Source organism: Symsagittifera roscoffensis, chromosome 9, assembly GCF_963678635.1.
Source record: "Symsagittifera roscoffensis chromosome 9, txSymRosc1.1, whole genome shotgun sequence".
In the NCBI taxonomy this organism is placed as follows: Eukaryota; Metazoa; Xenacoelomorpha; order Acoela; family Convolutidae; genus Symsagittifera; species Symsagittifera roscoffensis.
In genome coordinates this window covers 12870463-12897308 of record NC_087070.1, presented here as the reverse complement: position 1 = coordinate 12897308, position 26846 = coordinate 12870463, and the positions used below count along the sequence as shown (strand labels likewise).

At 34.7% G+C, this 26846-nt stretch overlaps 1 long non-coding RNA gene across 1 annotated transcript in view; it reads right to left on the bottom strand.

Annotated features, from left to right (window-relative positions):
• Window positions 1–25034, bottom strand: part of LOC134854255 (uncharacterized) — a 43417-nt gene extending 18383 nt beyond the window's left edge. Inside the window, exon 1 of the long non-coding RNA XR_010164400.1 lies at window positions 24608–25034. This is a non-coding gene — a long non-coding RNA (uncharacterized LOC134854255). The remainder of the gene's footprint in view (window positions 1–24607) is intronic.
• Window positions 25035–26846: the final 1812 nt, after the last annotated feature.

Genomic DNA, 26846 nt, shown 5'->3' with positions numbered 1-26846 from the left:
ATCTCTCATCTCGTAATAGAACCAATTTAGTAATTTTCCAATCGAGGAGCAAACTTTCAATTGGAAAAGGCAATTCCGTGTAGATCAAAAGAATTCAATTTCCCAATTAACCTAACTTCAATTAAAAATCGTTTTATGTCAATATCATCGGCAGTGCAGAAAAATTTCAGAGAAGCAAGCGAACAGATTTCTCCGAGTAAAACAACGGAATGAGCTCAATCTACAGCAAAAAGAGCCACATGAGCCCTATTTTCAGTAAAAAGAGCTGGAATAGCCCAATTTCCAACAAAAAAAGCTGAATGAGCCCAGTTTTTAGCAAAAGAAGCTGAAGGAGCATAAAATTCAGCAAAAATATCTGGATGCGCACAGCTTTTAGCAGTTAGAGCTGAATGAGTTTTAAAACAAGCTGAAAGCGACAAGTTGAAGCAAAAGTAGCTGAACGAGCCTTGTTTTCCGAAAAGAAGCTAAGTGAGCCCGAATTTTCACAAAATGGTTGAAGCTGATTGAGCCCGTTTTGCAGCAAACGCAGCTGAAAGCTCTAAATTTTTAGAATGAGCCCAGTTTTTTTTTAAAGGGACTGATTGAGCACAATTGTCAGCCAACGGAGCTGAATGACCGTTTTATGTCAAGGCCAATGGTTTTATGTCAAAGTTTTATGTCAAGGTCAATGGCAAGGCGGAAAGTTTTGAGGGAAGCAAACCAATAGTTTTTTCAAATAAAGGAGCTGAATGAGCCCAATTTTCAACAAAAAGAGCTAAATGAGCCAGTTTTCAGCAAAACAAGCTGAGGGAGCATGAGTTTTAGCAAAAAGAGATGGATGAGCCCAAAATTTAGCTAAAGGAACTGGATGAGGCAAATTTTTAGCAAAAAATGCTGAATGAGCTCAGTTTTCAGCAAACTGAGCTGAATGAGCAAGCTTTTAAATGAAGACTGAAAAAAATTTGGTCCAGGTTTAAAATTGGGAAGACTTAAGAACGATCGCTTGAGTTGAAATCTCTCATCTCGTAATAGAACCAATTTAGTAATTTTCCAATCGAGGAGCAAACTTTCAATTGGAAAAGGCAATTCCGTGTAGATCAAAAGAATTCAATTTCCGAATTAACCTAACTTCAATTAAAAATCGTTTTATGTCAATATCATCGGCAGTGCAGAAAAATTTCAGAGAAGCAAGCGAATAAATTTCTCCGAGTAAAACAACGGAATGAGCTCAGTCTACAGCAAAAAGAGCCAAATGAGCCCTATTTTCAGTAAAAAGAGCTGGAATAGCCCAAGTTTCAAGAAAAAAAGCTGAATGAGCCCAGTTTTTAGCAAAAGAAGCTGAAGGAGCATAAAATTCAGCAAAAATATCTGGATGCGCACAGCTTTTAGCAGTTAGAGCTGAATGAGTCTTAAAACAAGCTGAAAGCGACAAGTTGTAGCAAAAGCAGCTGAACGAGCCTTGTTTTCCAAAACGAAGCTAAGTGAGCCCGAATTTTCACAAAATGGCTGAAGCTGATTGAGCCCGTTTTGCAGCAAACGCAGCTGAAAGCTCTAAATTTTTAGAATGTGCCCAATTTTTTTTAAAGGGGCTGATTGAGCACAATTGTCAGCTAACGGAGCTGAATGACCGTTTTATGTCAAGTTCAATGGTTTTATGTCAAGGTTTTATGTCAAGGTCAATGGCAAGGCGGAAAATTTTGAGGGCTGCAAACCAATAGTGTTTTCAAATAAAGGAACTGAATGAGCCCAATTTTCAACAAAAAGAGCTAAATGAGCCCAATTTTCAGCAAAACAAGCTGAGGGAGCATGAATTTTAGCAAAAAGAGATGGATGAGCCCAAAATTTAGCTAAAGGAACTGGATGAGGCCACTTTTTAGCGAAAAATGCTGAATGAGCTCAGTTTTCAGCAAACTGAGCTGAATGAGCAAGCTTTCAAATGAAGACTGAAAAAAAATTTGGTCCAGGTTTAAAATTGGGAAGACTTAAGAGCGATCGCTTGAGTTGAACTCTCTCATCTCGTAATAGAACCAATTTAGTAATTTTCCAATCGAGGAGCAAACTTTCAATTGGAAAAGGCAATTCCGTGTAGATCAAAAGAATTCAATTTCCGAATTAACCTAACTTCAATTAAAAATCGTTTTATGTCAATATCATCGGCAGTGCAGAAAAATTTCAGAGAAGCAAGCAAACAGGTTTCTCCGAGTAAAACAACGGAATGAGCTCAATCTACAGCAAAAAGAGCCACATGAGCCCTATTTTCAGTAAAAAGAGCTGGAATAGCCCAATTTCCAACAAAAAAAGCTGAATGAGCCCAGTTTTTAGCAAAAGAAGCTGAAGGAGCATAAAATTCAGCAAAAATATCTGGATGCGCACAGCTTTTAGCAGTTAGAGCTGAATGAGTTTTAAAACAAGCTGAAAGCGACAAGTTGTAGCAAAAGTAGCTAAACAAGCCTTGTTTTCCGAAAAGAAGCTAAGTGAGCCCGAATTTTCACAAAATGGCTGAAGCTGATTGAGCCCGTTTTGCAGCAAACGCAGCTGAAAGTTCTAACTTTTTAGAATGAGCCCAGTTTTTTTTAAAGGGGCTGATTGAGCACAATTGTCAGCCAACGGAGCTGAATGACCGTTCTATGTCAAGGTCAAGGGTTTTATGTCAAGGTTTTATGTCAAGGTCAATGGCAAGGCGGAAAGTTTTGAGGGAAGCAAACCAATAGTTTTTTCATATAAAGGAGCTGAATGAGCCCAATTTTCAGCAAAACAAGCTGAGGGAGCATGAATTTTAGCAAAAAGAGATGGATGAGCCCAAAATTTAGCTAAAGGAACTGGATGAGGCCAATTTTTAGCAAAAAATGCTGAATGAGCTCAGTTTTCAGCAAACTGAGCTGAATGAGCAAGCTTTTAAATGAAGACTGAAAAAAATTTGGTCCAGGTTTAAAATTGGGAAGACTTAAGAACGATCGCTTGAGTTGAAATCTCTCATCTCGTAATAGAACCAATTTAGTAATTTTCCAATCGAGGAGCAAACTTTCAATTGGAAAAGGCAATTCCGTCTAGATCAAAAGAATTCAATTTCCGAATTAACCTAACTTCAATTAAAAATCGTTTTATGTCAATATCATCGGCAGTGCAGAAAAATTTCAGAGAAGCAAGCGAACAGATTTCTCCGAGTAAAACAACGGAATGAGCTCAATCTACAGCAAAAAGAGCCAAATGAGCCCTATTTTCAGTAAAAAGAGCTGGAATAGCCCAATTTTCAACAAAAAAAGCTGAATGAGCCCAGTTTTTAGCAAAAGAAGCTGAAGGAGCATAAAATTCAGCAAAAATATCTGGATGCACACAGCTTTTAGCAGTTAGAGCTGAATGAGTTTTAAAACAAGCTGAAAGCGACAAGTTGTAGCAAAAGTAGCTGAACGAGCCTTGTTTTCCGAAAAGAAGTTAAGTGAGCCCGAATTTTCACAAAATGGCTGAAGCTGATTGAGCCCGTTTTTTCAGCAAACGCAGCTGAATGCTCTAAATTTTTAGAATGAGCCCAGTTTTTTTTTAAATGGGCTGATTGAGCACAATTGTCAGCCAACGGAGCTGAATGAGCACATTTCGGGAAAATAAGTGATTGAGCCCAAATTTTAGAAAAAAGGGGCTGAATGAGCTCAATTTTCAGAACACGGAGCAGGATCAAACTGATCTGTTTTTTAAAAGCTGACTGCGTCAAATTTTGAGAAAAATCAGCTATATGAGACTTGTTTTCAACAAAACAAGCTAAGTGAGCCCATTTTTTTAGCAACGAGTTAAACTCTGGCAACCGGAGCTGAATGCACCAATTTTTGCACCGGAGCTGAATGCACCGGAGCTGAATGCCCAGTTTTTAGCAAACAGAACTTATTGAGCCCAACTTTTGGCAAAAGGAATTGAATGAGCCCAAATTTTAGGAAAAGGGGCTGAATGAGCCCAATTTTCAGCAAAGGGAGCTCAATGAGCACAAACTTTGCAAAAACAGCTGAGTGAGTCAATTTTTTATTGAAGGAACTGAATGCGCCCTTTTTTGGCAAAAGTAGTTGATTGAGCGTTGTTTTCAGCAAAAGAGGCTAAATGAGCCGAATTTATATCAAAAAGGCTGAAGCTAAATATGCCAGATTTTAGCTATAGGAGTTTTATGCAGTAAAATCTCAGCTGTAAAAGCTGAATGAGCCAATCTTTTTAGCAAAAGAGCTGAATGATTCTAATTTTTATTCAGCGAGCTGAATGAGCCAAATTTTTAGCCAAAGTAGCTGAAAAAACCTTTTTTTCAGCAAAAAAAAAACAAAGTCTTTAGCATAAAGAGCTGAGGCTGAATGAGCCCAATTTCAGCAAACGAAGCTGAATTTACTAAAATTCTAGCAAAAGGAGCTGAATGAGCCCAGTTTTTAGCAAAATGAATTTGATGAGCTAGTTTTCAGCAAACGAAGCTGAATGAGCACACAATTTTGCAAGAAGGTTGAAGGATTCCAAAAATTTTTTAAAAGAACTGAAAGCGACAAATTGATAGCCAAATTATCTAAAGGAGCCTTGTTTCAGCAAAAGAAGCTGATTGAGCCCAATTTTTAGCAGAAGGGGCTGCGGTTGAATGCGCCAATTTTTCTGCCAAAGTAGTTAAAGTAGCCTTGTTTTCAGCAAAAAAAGCAAAATGAGCCCAATTTATACCAAAAGAGGCTGAGGCTGATTGAGCCCGATTTTTAGGAAAAAGAGCTCAATGAGCCCAACTCTTAGGAAAAAGAACTCATTGAGTCCAACTTGCAGCAAACGCAGCTGGATGAGTCCAACTTGTTTAGAAAAATGACTGCGCACAATTTTGATAAAAAATATCTAAATGAGCCCAATACTTAGCAAAATTGGCTAAAACTGATTGATCCAAAAATTTTCTTGTAAACAGGGCTGCGCGAAAACGGTTGAATTAGCTCAATTTCTCAAATCTTAGCAAAAGGAGTCAAATGTGCCCAATTTTTAGCAAGAGGAAGTTAATGAGCCCAACTTCTAACAAAAGGAACTGAATGAGACCAAATTTAAGGAAAATGGGCTTGCTGAGCCTAAGTATAAGCACACGGAGTAGAGTGCACAAACTGTTTAGCAAATGGAACTGAATGAGCTCAGTTTTCAGCGAACGGAGTTGAATGAGCACAGCTTTTTTCAGGAAGGTTGAATGACTCCATTTTTTAGCAAAACGAATTGAATGAGCCCAATTCTCAGCAAACGAAGCTGAATGAGCACACAATTTTGCAAAGAGGTTGAGTGAGTTCATTTTTCTCAAACAAACTGAAAGCGACAAGTCTATAGCAAAAGTAGCTGAATGAGCCTTGTTTCAGTAAAAAAAAAGCTAACTGAGCCCAATTTTAGTAAAAAGGACTGCGGCTGAATGAGCCCAATCTTTAGTAAAAAGGACTGCGGCTGAATGAGCCCAATTTTTAGCAAAGGTAGCTAAATTCACTAAATTTTTGGCAAAAGGAGCTGAATGAGCCAATTTTTTAGCAAAAGAGGCTGAATGAGCCCATGTTTCAGCAAACGGAGCTGGATGAGCCAAATTTTTAAAAGGAAGAGCTGAACGAGCCCATTTTTTTATCAAGCTGAGTGCGCCAAATTTTGATCAAAATCAGCTGAAAAAGCCTTGTTTTCAGCAGAATAATAAAGTGAGCCCATTTTTTAGCACAAACGGCTGAGGCTGAATGAGCCCAATAGTTAGCAAACGGAGCTGAATGCAAAAAATTTTTTAGCAAAAGGAGCTGAACGAGCCCAATTTGTGGCAAAAGGAGGTGAATGAGCCAAATTTATAGGAAAAGAGGCTAGCTGAGCCCAGTATTCAGCAAATGGAGCTGAAAGAGCTCAAATTTCAGCGAACGGAGTTAAATGAGCACACCTTATTGCAAGAAGGTTGATTGATTCCAATTTTTTTTTAAAACAAGCTGAATGTTACAAACTTTGAGCAAAAGAAGCTGAATGAGCCTTGTTTTCAATAAAATAATTAACGGACCCTTTTTTCTATAAAAAAATGGCGGAGGCTGAATGAGCCTGTTTCTACGCAAACGGAGCTGAGTGCAAAAAGCAAAAACTGTATAGCAAAAGGAGCTGAATGAGCGCAATTCGTAGCAAAAGGAGGTGGATGAACCAACTTTTTAGCAAAAAGAACTGAATGAGCCCATTTTTTAGGAAAACGGGCTGATATAGCCTAAATTTCAGCAAATGGAGCTGAATGAGCTCAATTTTACCCAGAAGAGCTGAATGAAACCAAATTTTTTTGAACGAGCAGATTGCGCGAACTTTTAACTAAAGTAGTTGAATGGGCGTTCTTTTCATCATAAGAAGCTATGTGAGCCCAGTTTTTAGCAAAAGGGGCTGAGGCTGAATGAGATCAAATTTTAGCAATAAGAGTTAGTTTTAAGGAAAAGTTACTTTTTGAAGCCTAATTTTAAGGAAAAGTTACTTTTTGAGCCCAATTGTCAGCAAACGCAGCTGGATGAGTCCAGCTTTTTTAGAAAAACGACTGCACCAAATTTTGAGCAACAGTAGCTAAATGAGCCCTGTTTTCAGCAAAGTAAGCTAACTGAGCACAATATTTTAAACTCATTGTGTTCCTTTTATCCGTGATAACTCGTGGATCAATCGCACTAAAACTTAGACTCATTTAGCGCCTCCACGGAAAAAGTTCAGTTGAAGTTTCGACTCGGGTACCTACCAGTACAAATCTAAATATCGGCTTCTGTTGAATTCCGGTATAAAAATAGGTGAAAAAAGAATGTATATCGATGATAATTACCTTTTTTATAGATAGCTAATCCAAAGTTTTTTGAAGACCCACCAAAAAGTCTATATTTGATGTTTATTGGTCCGTATTGGTCCGTATACCAACTTCGGTTAGAAAAATTGTTTACCTGGCTTATGATTGATGCCAAGCAAAACAATACATGTAGTTAATCTTTCTGCAGTTCGTCATTTTAATGACGCCATAAGATTATCATAGTCTATTTTGATTCCAGCAAAACACAGATTTTCAACAGATGTGAAAATGGAAACCTTCTGTCGAAAATTTCCTTTTAGAAGCGACTCAACTTTTCAAACGAATAAAACTACTTGCTGCCACAGAAACAGAGCCCTTAAGCAAAAAGTCAACTTTCGCGAAGAGCTGTTTGAATTGCTTAAGTTCCAGCTGTTTAAAAACTGTTTAAGAAAAGTGCTGAGACAGCATTTGAAATGCTTCTGGTAAAACAAAGATAGTAAAATAAAATTTTATTGCTGGCCCAAATTCGTTTGACGGAATTGAGACGATGAACGCCCTATAAACTAGGTTTACAGTTATGGCTGCAGAAACTTCTCACACATTTCTAGAAAAGGAACCGATAGCTGCAGTCAGGCGGGGCGGCTTCCCCGGCGTCTCAAAACTATCGCTATTAGTTGTTTTCGTAATCCCCCCGTATACCAACTTCAAATTCAATTTTCGGTGATCAAATACTCGGTGCCTAGTTTAATTAAGTTCGGCGGTTAAAAGTCATAAAAGTCTCAAAAACCGCCAAAGAAATCAATTTACCAATTGAAGAAATCATACAACATTCGAACGATGAAGAGCGTGTTGTTGTGCTGCTTGGATGATGTTGCGTGAAAACCAAGACTAGGTTTTCAGTTGTTAATGTTAATGATTAGTGAGTAGACATTAGTGATGACCTTTAGTTTGAAACTGCGTTTGGAAACTAGTTGCTTTCAGGTAAAACAAGCAAAAAAGATTGATGGTGTTAGGGCTAAGTCCTGAATGCTCCGACTGGCCTTTAGTGTGATCTGAGTAATATTTACAAAAATACAAAAAAAAATCCATAAACTAATGAATTCAACTTTGTTGTGTTTTTCCTCCTAGCCAAAATCTACTAGAAAGTTTAGGTCGCATTAATTAGTATCACCAATATGACCTTAAAAAAATGTTTCGTTGTAAACTATTATTACAATCGGCCAGACTAATCTGAATAACAAAGTATAGCGCAAGCATATAATCCGTTACTTTCTTTGAAAAACGAAACAAAAACGTTCCCTCTAACTATTTTTCAATAACTTCATTTCATTCCTTTTCAAATCATCTACTCTCCATCGAATTTTGGAGATGAAGCGTTTTTGCAGCTAATGGACTCTATTCTTAACTGGTGTATACAATGAGAAATGACATTAATTGAGTGGGTAATGTGTTTGCTTGCCTTCATTTCCCACCAGAAGTGGCCCTCTTCCATCTGTATGGCAAGTGACACAAGCAGTGGTTTAGAATACGAGCAGCTTCATTGAGCTGTTCTGTTGCATGTTTCAAATGACTTCAACAACCTGACCCTTTTACTCATTTTGCAAACAAAAACAGTGGTTTTATTCTACTTCAAAAACAGTTACTTAAAAACAGTTACTAAGTTAAAACAAGAAAAAGTTCAAGAGTATTTGTGCCCGGTTGCATGTTTTTCCTCAGGTTTTTGACTATCTGAGTTTTTGAATGGATTCAGGGCTGTGTTTAATGATTGCCATCTCATGAATTGTTCCAAATTAAAAGTGTTCCAATTTCGAAACTGCAAGAAAAAGTGGGTTTTTGCAAGGATATACTAAACAACATCCCCCCCCCCCCCCCTATGGCTTTCACTCCTATAATCAAATACAGTAAAAATCACTAGAGCGTTCTATTGAAAATTCTAAATTTGCTTCATTCTGATTGGCCGCAAATTCGATTAACTTAATCTACCAAAAAATAACCCCCTTTCTTTAAAGGGGGAGATTGTTAAAAAGATCCTATTGCACTAACGATTTAGAGGGGGCGACCTTCTGAATCGCTACTGTTAATTTTTTGAAAATTCGCCCTTCGAGAAATTCCTAGATTCACCCCTGTTTTTTGTCGCATCTTTTTTAAAAGAACGTAATTTTTAACATAGTATATTTAAACTTTGCCGTTTGCCTTGATATGAGTAATCCTAATGCTAGTCTACAAACTAAAAAACATAGATAACAGAGTCACAAGCACGTTCAGGGAACTGTGACTTTTTCATGATTTTTCGACAAAGCTTCTCTGATCGAAACCTTCATGCGCCAGGAAATCGCTTGTTTACAAATGAAAACTGCAGCAGAACTGCAATAAAACTCGTAGAGAGGGATCAATTTTTTTTCATACGAGCGATGCGACCGAAGAACTCCGCACCGAAGTGCTATAATTGATAATCGATTAAAAACTCATTTTATAGTCTGTCAGGTTTTTTTCGGTGATACCTCCCCTCCATCAAAATGGTGGAAAAGAAAAACCATTACTAGGAAAGGCACGCTTTTAATATGAGACTGGTCAAAACGATGCAAAAAATCTAATTTAGCCTAAATTTTAGTCTTTTGTATAGTTTTGCTCTTTTCTCAACATTAATTTTGCGACCAAATTCATTTATAAATGTAGTTTGATTTGCACGTTTATGCGTTATTCCGAATGGATTCTGCTCGTGATATCAGTTCTGCATTTCTACGAAAATTCTATTCAACTTTGCAATAGTAAAATTTTCGATTACGTCTCAAATGGCATAATTCCCAAATGGCATAAAAATGAAATATTTCCCAAATGGCATAAATTTCATGCAACAGTTGCTTTGGAAAAATCGAGAACAATTTTTTCGTGAACAATGTGAGAAAATTAGTCAAATTGTCAATTCAAATGTTGATTGACATTTTATCGTGAAAAATTTGTACATTTTTTATCAAAGCAAAAAGATTAAGCTTGCGGTTATTAATAATCTTGTTGTGGTCAACTTTTTCGACAAATTTGTTGCGTAAAATTGTTTGGAAGCAATTAATTCCTAATCTTGTTCGCATGCTTTCGTTCCTGAAAAAATGATAGAAATAGAAATTGATAGAAAACGTTTAAATTACAATGAAAACTTGAAATTTATGCCATTTGGGAAAAGTTTCCATTTTTATGCCATTTGGGAATTATGCCATTTGGGAAGTTACCAAATTTTCATTTTATATTTTCATCTTTTTGGGGTGTTAATTACCAAAAAGAGGCATTCAGTCTCTATAAAATTTTTAAGAAATAAATAAAACTGATTTAGATTGGATAATATTGTAACCATTGTCTTAAACAACAGAATCCATTTTTTATCAATTTTAATCAAATAAAAATAAACAACTGTTTTTTTTTAAACTAGTGTGACGCTTTCTATTTACTTTCAATGAAATATTTTTTTGACCATTGCTTTTGCAAAACACACGTTTAACCTTGTGTTTTTTTTCTACGTAGTTTTTCCCCTGCTTTCTTATAATCGTTTAGTTTCTTAATTTCGGTAAACATTCCTCTAATTACAGCCTCACCGCATTTGACATCCCTTCATAGGCCTCCCGGCTCTTTTCCATTTCCCCCAATTTTTTTAGATTTCATTTCTAAAAAACTATCTTAACAATATCAATTTTCAATAAAACTTGTTATCATGACAGTTGTGAACAGATTTACAGTTCACATAAACTTACAGTTCACATAGTAAGTTTATGCGTTTAACCATAATTTCACGTATAACAACAATAGAATTTCAAAATTTTGATGAAGATGGGGAAGTGGAAAAGAGCCGGCAAGCCCTTAAAATCAATCTGAAAAACGCAATTTTCAACCAATTATAATAAAGTTCGAAAAAATGTCTTTGTAGCCTGTTCTTTCAACGTTTTATTTTTCGAAACTCACTCGCTTCTCCCTGCCATACTTACACCCTCCTGTATTTTCTAAGTATGGAAGGTAAATATGGGGAGGGTTTTACAGGTGGGTGTTAAAAATGATGACAAGGATGTTAAAAGTGTAAAACATTTATAAAAATGCAAAGGCCGTGATTAATGCGGAAACTGCAGCAAGTATTGAAACTAGTTTGTAAAAACTTAATTTATGAGTTATAATACAACATATTCCGTTATCGTAGATTTTAAATTAATTATATTTCACGTAAATTTCTGGAAAAAAATGAATAATCCTGGATTTAAAATACGTTCTAGAAAAGTAAAGCTCTATAGGAGTAATTATTCTTTCGAAGAAAAGACTTTCGAAGAAAAGAGGAATATTTATGCTTGCAGTGGTTTTTTGTTCAGTAAACTTTTGACTTGTTAACTGAACGTTTTTGACGGAACTCTCATACCATCTGAGAGATATTGTTATCCTAAGGACAAGTTTAAAAGATATTTTACCTGTGATAATTTTTTCGTAAAATTACGGGCGTTTGAAACATGCTAATTTGGCCATTTTGAGTTAATTAAAATTCGGTTTATTCGTTCTTATGACATGCATAAGATACAAAATAATGCGTTCCAAATTGAATCGAGGTAAGTCCTATTATCACAATACGAAACGTTACACACAAACCCTTAAACATTTAGAATTGTACATATCGTGTGGGGGATAAAAATGAAGAAGAAAAAAAAAGAAACTCGTTTTCACAATAGTTTTGTCATTTATTCAATAAAAAAACAACTTGTTAATTAGTTTTAGGTCAGTGGGAACATTTAGAGCGTTGCCCTGATATACGAGCAGTCTGTATTCAATTACATTTGAGTGACTGTTGGACATGTAATCCATTATAGTTGATCTTTTTTCATGAAACTCCAGTGCGGGAAATTTAACCGCAATTGTTGCATTTTGCGGTTGTTGCATTTTCGAAGCTTCAAATTCCAACTATTCTGTTTCATTTAGCCGATTAAAATGATGCTAGCTATTTACCCAGGTTGACCTCCATAGGCCAAAAATGCTAATCATGCAACTCCATAAACTAAGTCTATGAAAAAATACTAGTCATACAAATTTCATACATTTTGATAAAATAGTAAAATCGAATTTTCGAAGGACTTATTTCTTGTTTTGATATAAAATTCCGTGTGTCGTACAAAATAAAAAAAAATATTATTTGTCAGAAAAAACACTAATCAAACAATTTCCATATGGAAGTTGTATGACTAGCATTTTTTTGATGGCGACAAATTGAAATTGCCCCAATTTTTTTTGTTTTTTTTTCACCCGCAAATCAAGTTTCTTACTCCAACCTTTTGTTTTTATGCGAAATTCAATTTTTGTGTGCATAACGTAGTCCTGGATACACTGATATTAGATTTTTGACCTTTTCGCTCAATAACTTTTTTCAATAACGCTAAAAACTCCTATTACTTTTGTATGACACGTGTATCTATGTCTTGGTTAATGTAATGTCTGTTAATTTGAAAATTCAAACTTTAAAAATAACCATAGTTGAAAAATTTCGCCAAAATTTTAAAATTGATACTTTTGTTATATTACTTGTGTAAGTCAGAAATAGGAAAGTTTCAGGCGTTTCAAAGGATTTTTTAAGGCGAGACAATCAATAATTTGGTTACTACTTGAGTAATCAAGGTTTTTGTTAAATCAGTGTGGTTACGAACACAAACAAAAAATTTTGAAAATTAACATGTATAAAAAATAAGTATCTCTGGTTTATAGAAAAATGCTAGTCGTACAATTTCCTTTAATGAAAAATCAGTAGTCATACTCCTTTCATGCAATTTTATGTACTAATGGAATTGCATGATTAGTGCATGGTTAGCATTTTTCCATATATGGAATTTGTAAGACTAGCATTTTTGGTCAATCCGGGTGACTGTTTTTTTTTGTTAGGCAATTAACCACTTCAAGACTAGAAAGCTTATCATCTCAAAAAACTTCTTTTTTGTAACTTAATTATTTCTGTTTTCCTTATTTTCTGAAGCATGTGGCTTATTGATCGTGATGTCAAGTTGGCAAAAAATTAGTAAAAATTTACATCTCGAAAACTTGTTTTACAGCTTGTTTCGACTTACTCGACCAAAAAAATGGTATCTTTCCATTGTCTCCACCCAAGCTCGAAATGTTTCGACCGACTCGTCCCAAAAAGTTGTCTTTGTTTCGATCAAGTTCTACCAAGGAAAAACGATTCGACCGAGTTTGAAGAGAAGTTTTTCGAGCCAGAAGAATTTCGGGATCAATTTAATATTCTCCGCCAAACGGATTGGGGGGGGGAGATGTTAATTTGTTCCGAAGTTTGACCGAGAGAAATCATTTCGTCTTAGGGCCAAGTATGCGACTTTGGTTCAGAATATGTTGCAGAGTTGACATCGGGGTGGTTCTGAAAGTCTAAGAATGAGTCGTGGTCCTCGACACAGTTAGTAAGACCAATTCAACTAAACTCATAGTGGAGGAACTATTAGTGGTGCTTAGAGTTTATTCTGCAAATGCGATGCCATTACAAAAGAAATCAGAGCAAGCTAATAGTCGTATTTTTAGCTTCAAGATTAATTTCATTCAATTTTTAAGAGCCATTTCTAGCAAAAAAAAACGCCTTTTTTATAAATTGATCTGTTGCAAAATTTGCAAGAAGCAAAGTGTTTTCAATTTTGTTAAATTGGCTCACTTGAAAAAGATTCGAGATTATTTTTAGAGAATCAGAAAAAAACATTCAATAATTTGGTTACTACTTGAGTAATTAAGGTTTTTGTTAATTCTGAGTGGTTACGAACACAAACAAAAAATTTTGAAAGTTAACATGTAAAAATTCATTATCTCTGGTTTATAGAAAAAGGCTAGTCGTACAATTTCCATATATGAAAAATCAGTAGTCATACTCCTTTCATGCAATTTTATTTACTAATGGAATTGCATGAAAAGTGCATGATTAGCATTTTTTCATATATAAAATTTGCATGACTAGCATTTTTGATCATTCCGGGTGACTGTTTTTTTTGTTAAGCAATTAACCACTTCAAGACTAGAAAGCTTATCATCTCAAAAAAATTCTTTTTTGTAACTTAATTATTTCTGTTTTCCTTATTTTCTGAAGCATGTGGCCTATTGATCGTGATGTCAAGTCGGCAAAAAACTAGTAAAATTTTACATCTCGAAAACTTGTTTTAGAGCGTGTTTTGACCTACTCGACCAAAAAATTGGTATCTTTCCATTGTCTCCACCCAACCTCGATATGTTTCGACCGACTCGACCCAAAAGTTTTCTTTGTTTCGACCAAGTTCTACCAAGGAAAAACGATTCGACCGAGTTCGAAGAGAAGTTTTTCGAGCCAGAAGAATTTCGGGATCAATTTAACATTCTCCCCCAAACGGATTGGGGGGGGGGGGGGGGGAGAGATGTTATTTTGGTCCGAAGTTTGACCGAGAGAAATCATTTCGTCTTAGGTTCAAGTATGCGACTTTGGTTCAGAATATGTTGCAGAGTTGACATCGGGGCGGTTCTGAAAGTCTAAGAATGAGTTGCGGTCCTCGACACAGTTAGTAAGACCAATTCACCTAAACTCATAGTGGAGAAACTATTAGTGGTGCTTATTGTTTATTCTGCAAATGCGATGTGATTACAAAGGAAATCAGAGCACGCTAATAGTCGTATTTTTAGCTTCAAGATTAATTTCATTCAATTTTTAAGAGCCATTTCTAGCAAAAAAACGCTCTTTTTTATAAATTAACCTGTTGCAAAATTTGCAAGAAGCGAAGTGTTTTCAATTTTGTTAAATTGGCTCACTTGAAAAAGATTCGAGATTATTTTTAAGGAATCAGAAAAAAACATTCAATAATTTGGTTACTACTTGAGTAATCAAGATTTTTGTTAATTCTGAGTGGTTACGAACACAAACAAAAAATTTTGAAAATTAACAACTAAAAAATCAGTATCTCTGGTTTATAGAAAAATGCTAGTCGTACAATTTCCTTATATGAAAAATCAGTAGTCATACTCCTTTTATGCAATTTTATGTACTAATGGAATTGCATGATAAGTGCATGGTTAGCATTTTTCCATATATGGAATTTGTAAGACTAGCATTTTTGGTCAATCCGGGTGAATGTTTTTTTTGTTAAGCAATTAACCACTTCAAGACTAGAAAGATTATCATCTCAAAAAACTTCTTTTTTGTAACTTAATTATTTCTGTTTTCCTTATTTTCTGAAGCATGTGGCCTATTGATCGTGATGTCAAGTTGGCAAAAAACTAGTAAAAATTTACATCTCGAAAACTTGTTTTAGAACGTGTTTCGACCTACTCGACCAAAAAAAATGGTATCTTTCCATTGTCTCCACCCAAGCTCGATATGTCTCGACCGACTCGTCTCAAAAAGCTGTCTTTATTTCGACCAAGTTCTACCAAGGAAAAACGATTCGACCGAGTTCGAAGAGAAGTTTTTCGAGCCAGAAGAATTTCGGGATCAATTTAACATTCTCCACCAAACGGATTGGGGGGGGGGGGGGGGGGCAGATGTTAATTTGGTCCGAAGTTTGACCGAGAGAAGTCATTTCGTCTTAGGGCCAAGTATGCGACTTTGGTTCAGAATATGTTGCAGAGTTGACAACGGGCTGGTTCTGAAAGTCTAAGAATGAGTCGCGGTCCTCGACACAGTTAGTAAGACCAATTCACCTAAACTCATAGTGGAGGAACTTTTAGTGGTGCTTAGAGTTTATTCTGCAAATGCGATGCGATTACAAAAGAAATCAGAGCAAGCTAATAGTCGTATTTTTAGCTTCAAGATTAGTTTCATTCAATTTTTAAGAACCATTTCTAGCAAAAAAAGCTTTTTTTTATAAATTGATCTGTTGCAAAATTTGCAAGAAGCGAAGTGTTTTCAATTTTGTTAAATTGGCTCACTTGAAAAAGATTCGACATTTTTTAGGGAATCAGAAAAAAAACATTCAATAATTTGGTTACTACTTGAGTAATCAAGGTTTTTGTTAATTCTGAGTGGTTACGAATACAAACAAAAATTTTTGAAAATTAACATGTAAAAAATCAGTAAATCTGGTTTATAGAAAAATGCTAGTCGTACAATTTCCATGTATGAAAAATCAGTAGTCATACTCCTTTCATGCAGTTTTATTTACCAATGGAATTGCATGAAAAGTGCATGATTAGCATTTTTTCATATATGAAATTTGCATGACTAGCATTTTTAGTCATTCCGGGTGACTGTTTTTTTGTTAAGCAATTAACGACTTCAGGACTAGAAAGCTTATCATCTCAAAAAAATTCTTTTTTGTAACTTAATTATTTCTGTTTTCCTTATTTTCTGAAGCATGTGGCCTATTGATCGTGATGTCAAGTCGGCAAAAAACTAGTAAAAATTTACATCTCGAAAACTTGTTTTTTGAGCGTGTTTCGACCTACTCGACCAAAAAAATGGTATCTTTCCATTGTCTCCACCCAACCTCGATATGTTTCATCCGACTCGACCCAAAAATTGTCTTTGTTTCGACCAAGTTCTACCAAAGAAAAACGATTCGACCGCGTTCGAAGAGAAGTTTTTCGAGCCAGAAGAATTTCGGGATCAATTTAACATTCTCCCCCAAACGGATTGGGGGGGAGAGATGTTAATTTGGTCCGAAGTTTGACCGAGAGAAATCATTTCGTCTTAGGTTCAAGTATGCGACTTTGGTTCAGAATATGTTGCAGAGTTGACATCGGGACGGTTCTGAAAGTCTAAGAATGAGTTGCGGTCCTCGACACAGTTAGTAAGACCAATTCACCTAAACTCATAGTGGAGAAACTATTAGTGGTGCTTATTGTTTATTCTGCAAATGCGATGCCATTACAAAAGAAATCAGAGCAAGCTAATAGTCGTATTTTTAGCTTCAAGATTAATTTCATTCAATTTTTAAGAGCCATTTCTAGCAAAAAAAACGCCCTTTTTTATAAATTAATCTGTTGCAAAATTTGCAAGAAGCAAAGTGTTTTCAATTTTGTTAAATTGGCTCACTTGAAAAAGATTCGAGATTATTTTTAGGGAATCAGAAAAAACTCCTGAAAAGGCTACTCAATTACTTCAATGATAACCACTCTGCACAAATTAAAGTGCTTTATTTTTCTCTTAACAAAATAAAAAAAATTAATTAAATCAGGATGTTTTGCGAAATATATCAACAGAGGTATATTCAGTTCGAAGTGAGGTAGAAAACAAAAACGATGAAATTTGTGTAGATTATATTGGGCGCATAAGAATTTGATCTTTAAAAACCCTTAAGAAGCAAAACTGCCGTTTTATACCAAATAAAGCATCAAGTAAAGAGATTTTGTCAACCAAAAACTTTTGACAAATACTTTTTAAATTATTTGAAAAAATTTTTAAATTAAACATTTTCCAGGCTCATGATTTGACTGAACAATTTCTATCAATTAAAAACTTTCTCTAGATTTTTTTTCATCGAAAATTAGGGGTAGGCCTTAATGTTATGGGATTTGGAGAACAAGTAATGATATATTTTGAAGAATGACAACCAATGAGACTAAAGTAAAGAGGAGACCTTTTTAATTAGAAGAGTATCAACAGACGATACTCTCGCAGTAGTCCCTGGTTGTGAACCTCTTCTTCATCCAATTTTTTTGTGAATCTTTACTGCTCTTAATTGGCCTGACAACTAGAATTATAAGGACTGGTTTTTCTCCACACCGAGAAAAGGTGTTGCTCATTGTGAAATAATGTTAAGTTATAAATCTAATCACGAATGCAATAGCTGCGGTATGATATATCACGCACTTCGGCTAAAAGTTTCATCACCGAAGTGAATTATAACCTCGAAGTTATTTCATGCCATGCTCTACGTAATGAACCTGGTTGACCAAAAGCCGCTATACTAAAATGATGTTTTTTTCAACAACCTTACAACTGCTTACAAAACTGGGCTCTAAGAATGTGACATGGCAACAATTTTTTTAAAAAGAAGGTTTAAGAAGAAAGTTGGAAGTTACAAGAAAAATGAAGGAAAAAATAATTCATAGAAAATATTTTCTCGATTTTTAATAGTATGTTAATTTAGCCGAGAAAACTTTGCAAGATGGACGGCTATCACAGAAGAAATACCAGACCGCTATAAGCAACTATCATTCTTTCACTGTAATTGCCGCAAACAAAAACAATTTGCACGGCAGAAAATTTTTGTGAAATATATGTGGAAACGCCATGACTGATTCTTTTAATTGTTCAAATTACCCAGTATAAATTTCAATGAAAAATGATTTTGCAGAAAAATTTCAAAAATTTGTCCAAAGCTTTGCCCAAAAATGCTCAGAAAACTCAATTTGCTTTTTATTCTTATATTACGTTACGAAAAACAGATTTGAATTGGCTTTGTCAATTTTAGTTTTTTTTTGAAGATTTGCGAGACATAAACTCTAAAACATTGATTTCAAGTTTTTCTTACGGTTTTTTGGTCTAAAAATCAATTCATATTTCCAAAATTTCCTTTAAATTTTTGTAATAAACTTTGTTTGAAAATTTTTTTATACAGAATTTTAAAAACTAGTTATATAGCTAGCTCATTAGTTTAAACTATTAAATTTGTTATTCCGCTTGTATAACATGTCGGCTAAAAGTTAAACAAAACCTCGAAATTATTTCATTTCAAGCTCTGTGTAATGACCTGGATGGACTAAAATTCGCAATCCTCTTATGTTTTTTTTTCGCGAATTTTATATTTTCTTACAAAATTGGCTCTAACAGTGTGACTTGGAATGTAAATTTTCTGTTAAAAACATTTGAGAAGAAAATTACGAGTTAGAAGAAAATTGTACTATCAAATCAATTCCTTCAAAAGCTTTTCTGAACTTTTTTTAATATGAAGACTTAGCCCAAATACTTTTGCGAAGTGAACGGGTATCCCTGAAAACAGAACAAAAATACCAAAACTTTACAAGAAACCATCAATCTGGACACTGAATTCATGGTAATTGCTGCAAAGACAGTTTGCACGGTAGAAAATTTTTTTAAAGCATTTCAAAAACCAAAAGAATGCCATGCAAAAATTACGGCATGACTGATTATATTATTTCTTCAACTTACCCCAGTGAGAGTTTCAACTGCTCAAAATGCAAAAACAAATTCGTTTTTGTAAAAAAAGTTTGAAATTATTACTTAAGTATTTACATAACTATTTTTTTCCGTATTTTAAGTTACAAAAAATCAATTTAAATTGCCTTGATCAATTTTAGTTTTTCTTTTGCCTGACACAAATTCTAAAAAATGATTACAAGCTTTTTTTGCTGTTAATTGGCCTCAAAATCAAATGCATATTTCCAAAAAAAGGCCTTTATAGTTTTGTAATAAATTTAGTTTGAAACTTTTTTAATAAAACTTTAAAAACTAGTTATATAGCTAGCTCATGCTTTTTGAAATCTGTTTCAGAGAGGAACAAAGCAAAAAGACCCCATATGAATTCAAGCTATTATGATTATTATTTTTCTGTGTAATGACTTGGATTGAAATAAAGTCACTATCCTTTAAAGTTTTTTTCAAGCATCTTACAACTTCTTACAAAATTGTGTTCTAACAGTGTGACTTGGTTACTAATTTTTTTGTTCAAAAAATTTACGACGAAAATTGTGTTTTGAAAGAAAGTTGAAGGATCAAATCAATTCCAAAAGTTTCTTCTCAATTTTTTTCTAGTATAAAATTTAGCCCAAGATTTTTTGCAAGGTTGACAGCTATTCCAGACCGTTACACGCAACTACCAATTTTTTAAACTGATTTCACTGTAATTGCCGCAAGGAAAGACAATTTGCACGGTGGATTTTTTTAAAATACAAATCAAAAACCAAAAGATTGCCATGCAAAAAACACGACAGGACTGATCACATTAATTATTCAAAAAACCCGAGTAAAAATTTCAACTGCTGAAAACGCAAAAAAAAGAAATGTTTTTGCAAAATGTTTGAAATTCTTGTCCAAAACTTTGTCCAAAATTGCTGACATTATAACTACAAACTAAATTTTCAAAGGACTCCAGGGGCGGATTTAGGGGGGAGGGGGGGGGGGGGGGTTGGACGCCTCTTCCCTCAGGGATTCGACCCCCTGCCGACCCAATGGTTCCCCCCTTTGATACTTTTTCAGAAATCCTAAAATTTTTGGCCGACCGACCCTAAAACTTTTTCTAAAGGCGCCTTTGGCGCCAAGATATACTGACTTTGAGGGGGAGCGCGCGCCAAAAAAACGCTATTTTTTTGTCAAAAATTTTCAAAAAGTGCTTTGCGAGAGCTCAAAAAATCAATTTGGTCGTCAAAATTTTTGAAAACTTTTTGAAAATCCGCCCCCCCCCCCTCGAGAAAATCCTAGATCCGCCCCTGAATGACTCAAATTGATTTTAATCCGTATATTACTTTGAAAATTGAATTTCAAATTGCCTTCAGCAGGGGCTGGTCTAGGATTTTTTCGAAGGGGGAACTTCAAACATTTGGTCGTTTTTTTTGTAGGTCGATCACCCAGAGCATTAAAAAGTTCCCGTTTTGGCCTAATTTTCTGGGCCGCAGGCAAAAATTTGAAAAAATGGTCAAAGAGGCGTTTTTAAGCACTTTTTGGAAAACGTTGACCAAAAAAATCGCATTTTTCGGGCGCGCGCTCCCCCCTCAAAATAAGTATATATTTTGAGGGGAGCGAAACCCTAAAAGAAGCCTCAAAATCAACTGCACATTTTGGAAAAAGTGCCTTCAAAGTTTTGTAATAAAGTTGTAAGATCGATAGTGGAAATTTGTGTAGGATGGTGACTTAGATAATTAATTTTTATAGGATACAATATGTATATGCTCATAGAGCCTAAATTATATATTTAGATCAAAAATCACGTGTTCAATCAGAGATTTTTGAATAAACAGACAAAGCGAAAGAATTGATAAGAGATAAAGAGACCAAAACTGCTTCTCAAAACAATTTCGTCCATGTCTTCCAAATTAATTTCAAAATATTCATCTAGTTTTTGCGAAAGAAAAATGTTTTAAAAAGTACAAATTTTATTTGAAATTCAAAAAGTATGCTGCATTTGCCGTATACAGAAAATTTTCATTTCTTCAAAAGCAAACTTGAGATTAGGCAAAAAATTTGATGACAGGTCGCAGTGATTAGGTCGTTTGATTTGACACATTAGAGTAAACGAATACCTGTTTCTCCTATAGTCTTGATTAAACTTGAAGCCAACAAAATCTTGAAGTTCCTGTCAAAACTCAAAAAGGGCAGGAAATCTTAATTTTTCACGCAAAAGCCATAAAAAATCCAGCGTAAAGAGTCCAGTGCAATCCTGTACTAGTTGTCAGGCACTTGAAGAGTCCAGGGTTTCCCTGGAGTTTTGAAGTTTCCAGCAGTAAATCTAGAGACGTGGCATTCGAATTGATATCTGAGATTAGCAATATTTTCATTAGAGGTTAATCCGTTATCAAATTTAAAATTTTAATCCTTGGGGACCAGGGTCAAGAAATCTAAAAGCTTTAAGAGCAAACTTAATGGGGTTTTTAAATAGTTTGAGAGAAAATCTGAATGATATACTGATTACTAGGGTACACTTACAGTGCGAAAAAAAATCAATTAAAATATAAAATACAAGCTCAATGGCTATGTGTTTCAGGCAACTGTTTCATTTGAGGTAATTTAACTATTCAAATCACCGAGGGAGGAGAATACTCATTTTGCATTGCTTATCCACTCGAGAACTCAAGAACAATCTGTGAATTCTTTCGACATAATTTTTCCTTTAGTCAGGCCTGGCTCAACAGATGACTGTTTGGATGCATAGACACTTCCTCATAGACAAGTAACACAGGAAACCCTCAAAACATTGGCTCCATACCTTCTTTGTTTTTATTCAGACTCCAAAATGTGAACAACTTTTTCATTCAAGCGTGTTTTAGAATCTTACAATATTTCCCAATCAAAATGACGAGACGCTGTGTAATTTATCTTAGAAAAGTTTGTCTGCCTCATTTTGATTCTTTTTAAGAATATTCCGAAAAGTATTGTAAGAGTCCAAAAAACAACCAATTGGAAAATAAACGATTTGGAAGTTAAGAGTCATCTCTGTGCCAGCTCAACCATTAGAGCTTAAATTTCTAGGACATGGTTTTTTCTCGACTTCCGAAGAAATTGGAATGTTTGTGCTAGTTTCGGTTTTTTTATTCAGTCAATTTGTGGTGACTGAAATAATAGCTTTCAACAAAAAAATCTGAAATTAAAGGTAATTTCCCTGAAATTGAATGCAGCAAAAAAATCATCTTCGATCTTTTTTTTTCTAAGTTCTAGTCGTTTGAAAATTGCTAATTTAGCTAAGCTCTGGACTAATTTATGCGCGCTTTGAACGTTTCATTCAAGGAAGCGTAACGCGAATTGTTTATGCATGGCGTGTCCCGCACAGCAAAATCGTTCCTACTTTGAATTAGGGCAAGCTTGGTCGTAGTAATTTCGCACGACTCAATTTATTACACTTGATACTTTGTATTGTCCAAAATGTACAGTTTTCAATTTTTTCTTTTCCCAAATCTATTCGATATGGATTAAGGGTCATCGGAACAAGCAGTGCTTTGCCCTGATACACGAGCAGTTTTGCTTATCCTTTCAATGCCCTTTTTGTTCCAGCCGCCGAAAGAAAAAATTACGCCCTGAGCCATTGTGTTTCCCATATCCTTCACTGGGTAAAAGGATGGAAGAAACTCTGGCGTAAGAGGTGCCTTTCCGATGATGACTACCTCTAAGAAAATTTGTAAGAGCCAAATTGTGGTAGCATGAAAAAAGTTATTGCTAGTGTTTTGGACAAAAAAAGTTTTCTTCCGAAATGATTCGTTGCCAAATAAAACTCGTCTGAATGTTAACAGTGTTCAGACTAAACTTGATCATTTGAGCAGAGGCTGACCAGCAAAATTTACGAGAAAATTACGAAAAAATTAAGTTGTTTTTAGCTTTTGTTACTATTTGTTCTCACAATTTTTTCAACTAGTCCAAAAAGGAAACTTTTCTGGCGAGAAATAAATGAGAAGATTAGACAAAAATTTGATTTTTTTTGATTTTTTTGCTTTTTTTCTAACTTTTTTTTCAAATTTGATAATAGTTGTTCTTTACTTCAGCACTTCCCCTTTTTAATGCTCTCCGATAACTAAAGCGCTGTTTTGCAAGAACTGTGAATTAGTTTTTGCTTCGACTTTCAAAAAAATATTAAACTGTTTGTACTGAGAGTAGTTTTTTTCGTCAAACAATTTTTTTTCAACTAGCAACTTTTAACGGTCTTTTTTATATCATCAGAAAGTAAATACAACCTTGAGCTTAAATTAAAAAAGTGTTTTTATCTGTGATCAGGGTTTTTGTAAAAAATTGAGAGTTTAAATTTGAGAGCTTTTAATACGGCAAATTTGGAACATTTAACGAGCGACGAATATTTCGTGTTATTGAGGCTCCAGTAGCAACGTTGATGCGGCTTAAATTTATGTTACGAATTGAATTACGGGAAAAAAATGAAGTATTTTGAAAGTTGAATGACAAAAAATTTTTAGTTATCCTTCAAAACCTTAGCAATGTATTGATATCGATACTTAAAAACTTCCAAAGAAAACTGACAATATCTAAAGGGAAAGATCAGTAGCGGAATCATGGGGGCTGGAAGGGCTGGCGGATGCCCCTTCTCTCCGAGAACCAACCCCTGACTACCCACAGGGTACTCCTTTGGTACTATATTAGGCCCTAATTTTCTTTGGCTGGCTGACACCTAAGTTTTTCTATATAGACGCCATTCTAAAATTTTTCCTGAGAACATGGCAAAAATTGTATCAAAGATTTTTGGATTTTTGCAAAGAGCCTGTTAGATTGCTGAAAAATTCATTTTTTCCTTCATTGTCCGCTTGAAATAATACGCATCTAAAGTGAGATTTTCATTTCTCAACTTTTTTTCAAAACATTATCATGAAAAAAAGTTTACGAGGACAACACAAACTCGTGCAGACGAAACTTAAAATTTTTTCTAGAGAAGTAATTGATATAAGTATAATGGCTTCGAGGATAAAACGCTCCCAAAAGCGCTAATTTTTCCCCGTTATATCCAATATTTTGTTGAACAAGAGCTAGCCGAAAAGTTACCATACAGGATTTTAACGTAAGAAACCCACAAAGTGATGATAAAAAATACCGCATTGTTTTTCGGTTTTTTAAGTCCTATCTTTGTGGGAAAAACTTTTTGTGGAGAAGAAGCGAATAAACTTATGTAAATAGTTCAATGCCATTTCAGGCCCAAATAACTGCAGTTCATACAGACATTCACAAACATTAATTCAAACTGAAAATCCCAAGGCATCCGCTTTGTCTCGAAAAAGAATTTGGTGCAAGATATGCGTTCACGAATGATTCTTTCATTGTATATGGCAATTCTCGCAAAAATAGGGGAACAGAAAAGCAAAAAAATAATAATTTTAAATAACCATCCAGCTGGAAATGTAACATCAGAATATAATGAAACTTCAATTTTTTATAAGAAAAAACTACTTCTCGAGATGGGAGCTGTTAAAAAGGTGAAAAGGAGCGAAGAAAAAATTATGCTATCCTGTCTTCGAACAAATTGGTTAACCGGGTTGCTATTTTTCGGGATGAATTTCTTCTTCAAATGAGGTAGTGATCGTTTTTCTTCTAACAGTCCTTTTTTTAGAGAAGCTGAACTTTCTCTTTTAGTGGTTACCAGTAAAAATGTTTTCACATCTAAAGAGGAAAGTGCTGCCCCAGAAGCGTATAAAAACCTAAAAAATCACTATCTACAAGTCTTTATTTTTTGAATTTAAGCTGAAAATTAAGCCGTTTTTGAAAAAATGAGGCTATTATCAAGAAACTGCCTACGAAATATAGAATGCTTGACTAACCTTCTGATGCGTGATCGATCGCTGAAAAATGAGGGTGAGAAAAGGGTCCCAGTTTAAATTTTAAAATGAAATTCAAGTATATAGCTTTTCACAGTTGAAATAATTTGCCAATCAACTTTTTCTGATCTGGAAATGAAAAAGAAGAAAAACAGGAAAACTATTTTAAGGTGATATTTCCACTTGAGTTATTGCGACGAAGCTTATGAATAAAAAGTCGGTTATCTTAAAATTAAAATTCAAAAAATACAAATTTTGCTTTTTTATAAACTAGCAAAGCCCATTTGCGAAGTCATCAACTGGTTAAAGGCAAAAGAAAACAGGGGACAAAGACCTTTAATAGCCGTCTTGAGTCTCTTCTAACCCAAATTCTCTACTTTTAACACCTCAATTGAGATTTAGAAAAACCCAAAGGAAAACAAAAAGAACACAAAATGTACTAACTTGTTGGCAAATTTGGTATTGGTTAGATGGAAAAAAGTTTTCACTTTCCTCAAAAGACTGAAAATTGAACCAAACAACTAGGTAAGTGAGCAAATAAAGAAGCGGCAAAACGCAGAATACGAAAAAAGGCGGCGCTTCTGGTGATAGAACTTTTTTGCTGCAAATCCGCCACCTAATGTATATAATTAGTTAAGAGCTGCGTGAAAATCTGATGTTCCTAAAAATAAAAACAATATCAACGAAAGATATCAACGAAACTCCCAAAGAAATGAAAATGGTATAATTAATATATTTCGTTTTAGAATTTTTGTGATACTTACAAGTCATAAAAGATATTACTTTGAATGAAGTCAACAGAGAAAGGAGGTGCAAAACTGCTGCTTTTTATAATATCTTTTCTTGCTGCTTTCACTTTCCCCGGCAGGCGAAGTGAAATTTCATACTTATTCTACTAAACATCAGTTTTTAAATAGAATCAAGCTTCGAAATTTGCTATTTTCTTTTGAAATTTCTGTGAATGCCGATTTTTATGGGAGTGCAAATCTCAACAATAAGATCATGAGGCAAAAATCTCTAGTCTTTGTTAGGAACTATTTTGCCTAAGTTAACAACATCCGACAAACGCTTTGGTGGGGGGAGGGGGGTTGAGGATTTTAACTAGGTCTTTATTTGGATTATCGCCTATCATACTACAGTACTTTGAGTGGGGCGAGGTGATGGATTGAAGGACTTGAGACTCCTAACTTGCCTACTTATGGGAGAAGATGCTAACTTGATCTCAACTTCGTACAGTTTCTGAAAAACAAAACTGAGGAACTTTCATTTAATTGGTGCATTTATTGGCGCCTTGAAAACTTATATGAAAGACAATTTTCGTATAGTTGTGAAATATGCTCTGAAGTTGGTGGAAACGTAGTTGAAGTTGTGTCCATAAAAAGTACAATGAAACTCAGAAATGAAATAGCCTTATTTTGCCGAAAAAAAATTATACTATTTATTTGGAAAAAAAAGAATTTATTTAAAATGAAAACAAACCTTTCAGCTGATTGAGTTGAAAGGTGATTCCAATTTTGAACTGATGATATTCGTGATTTCACACAAATAGCTGAAGGTAGGGGACAGAATTGACTATAACTTGTAAGGACGAGAATCAAATTAGTAGAGTTTGCCCAAAGGCTGTAGCTAATTGAATAAGAAATGATTGGTCAATTCTAAAAAGAATAAAGAAAAAATACTGATTGTTGTGAGAGCTATTTTAAGGCAAGGATCTTCTATAGATTTAGTTATTTAGCAATTTGTCAAGAAAAAATTTTCTTTAAATATTTGCTAATCAGTAGAGGCTCTAAAAATGAAATCGTGACGTAGAACTGGCGACTCTGATGTTGATAGCCAAACTTTGCATTAATAACTAAACAGCAAGCTAAACATAGTAAGGCAAAAAAATGGCATCTCAAAATAGCACAAGCTCGAAATAATTGGTCCTATTTTGGTAGAAATCAGACGTAGGGTACAAGAAGGGTACTAGACCGAAGTAAAGTAGTCCCAGTGAAAAGCGACAATTAAAGGAGTATGACATAGGAGTTAGGATCTCTAAGTTAACCGAAGGAATGGGATATATAATTAATTGGCTTCCCGGAGGTGGTTTTTTAAGCACATCTTGATCCCTAGGAGATGGACTACTTTACCTGTTGTCTAAGAGGTCGTGGATCAAACAGTACATTTCCGGGTATCAAGAGAGAGTTTTTACTCTGAACGGATTTTCCACCTGAGCCCGAGATGTCAAATTATCATCAGGCCC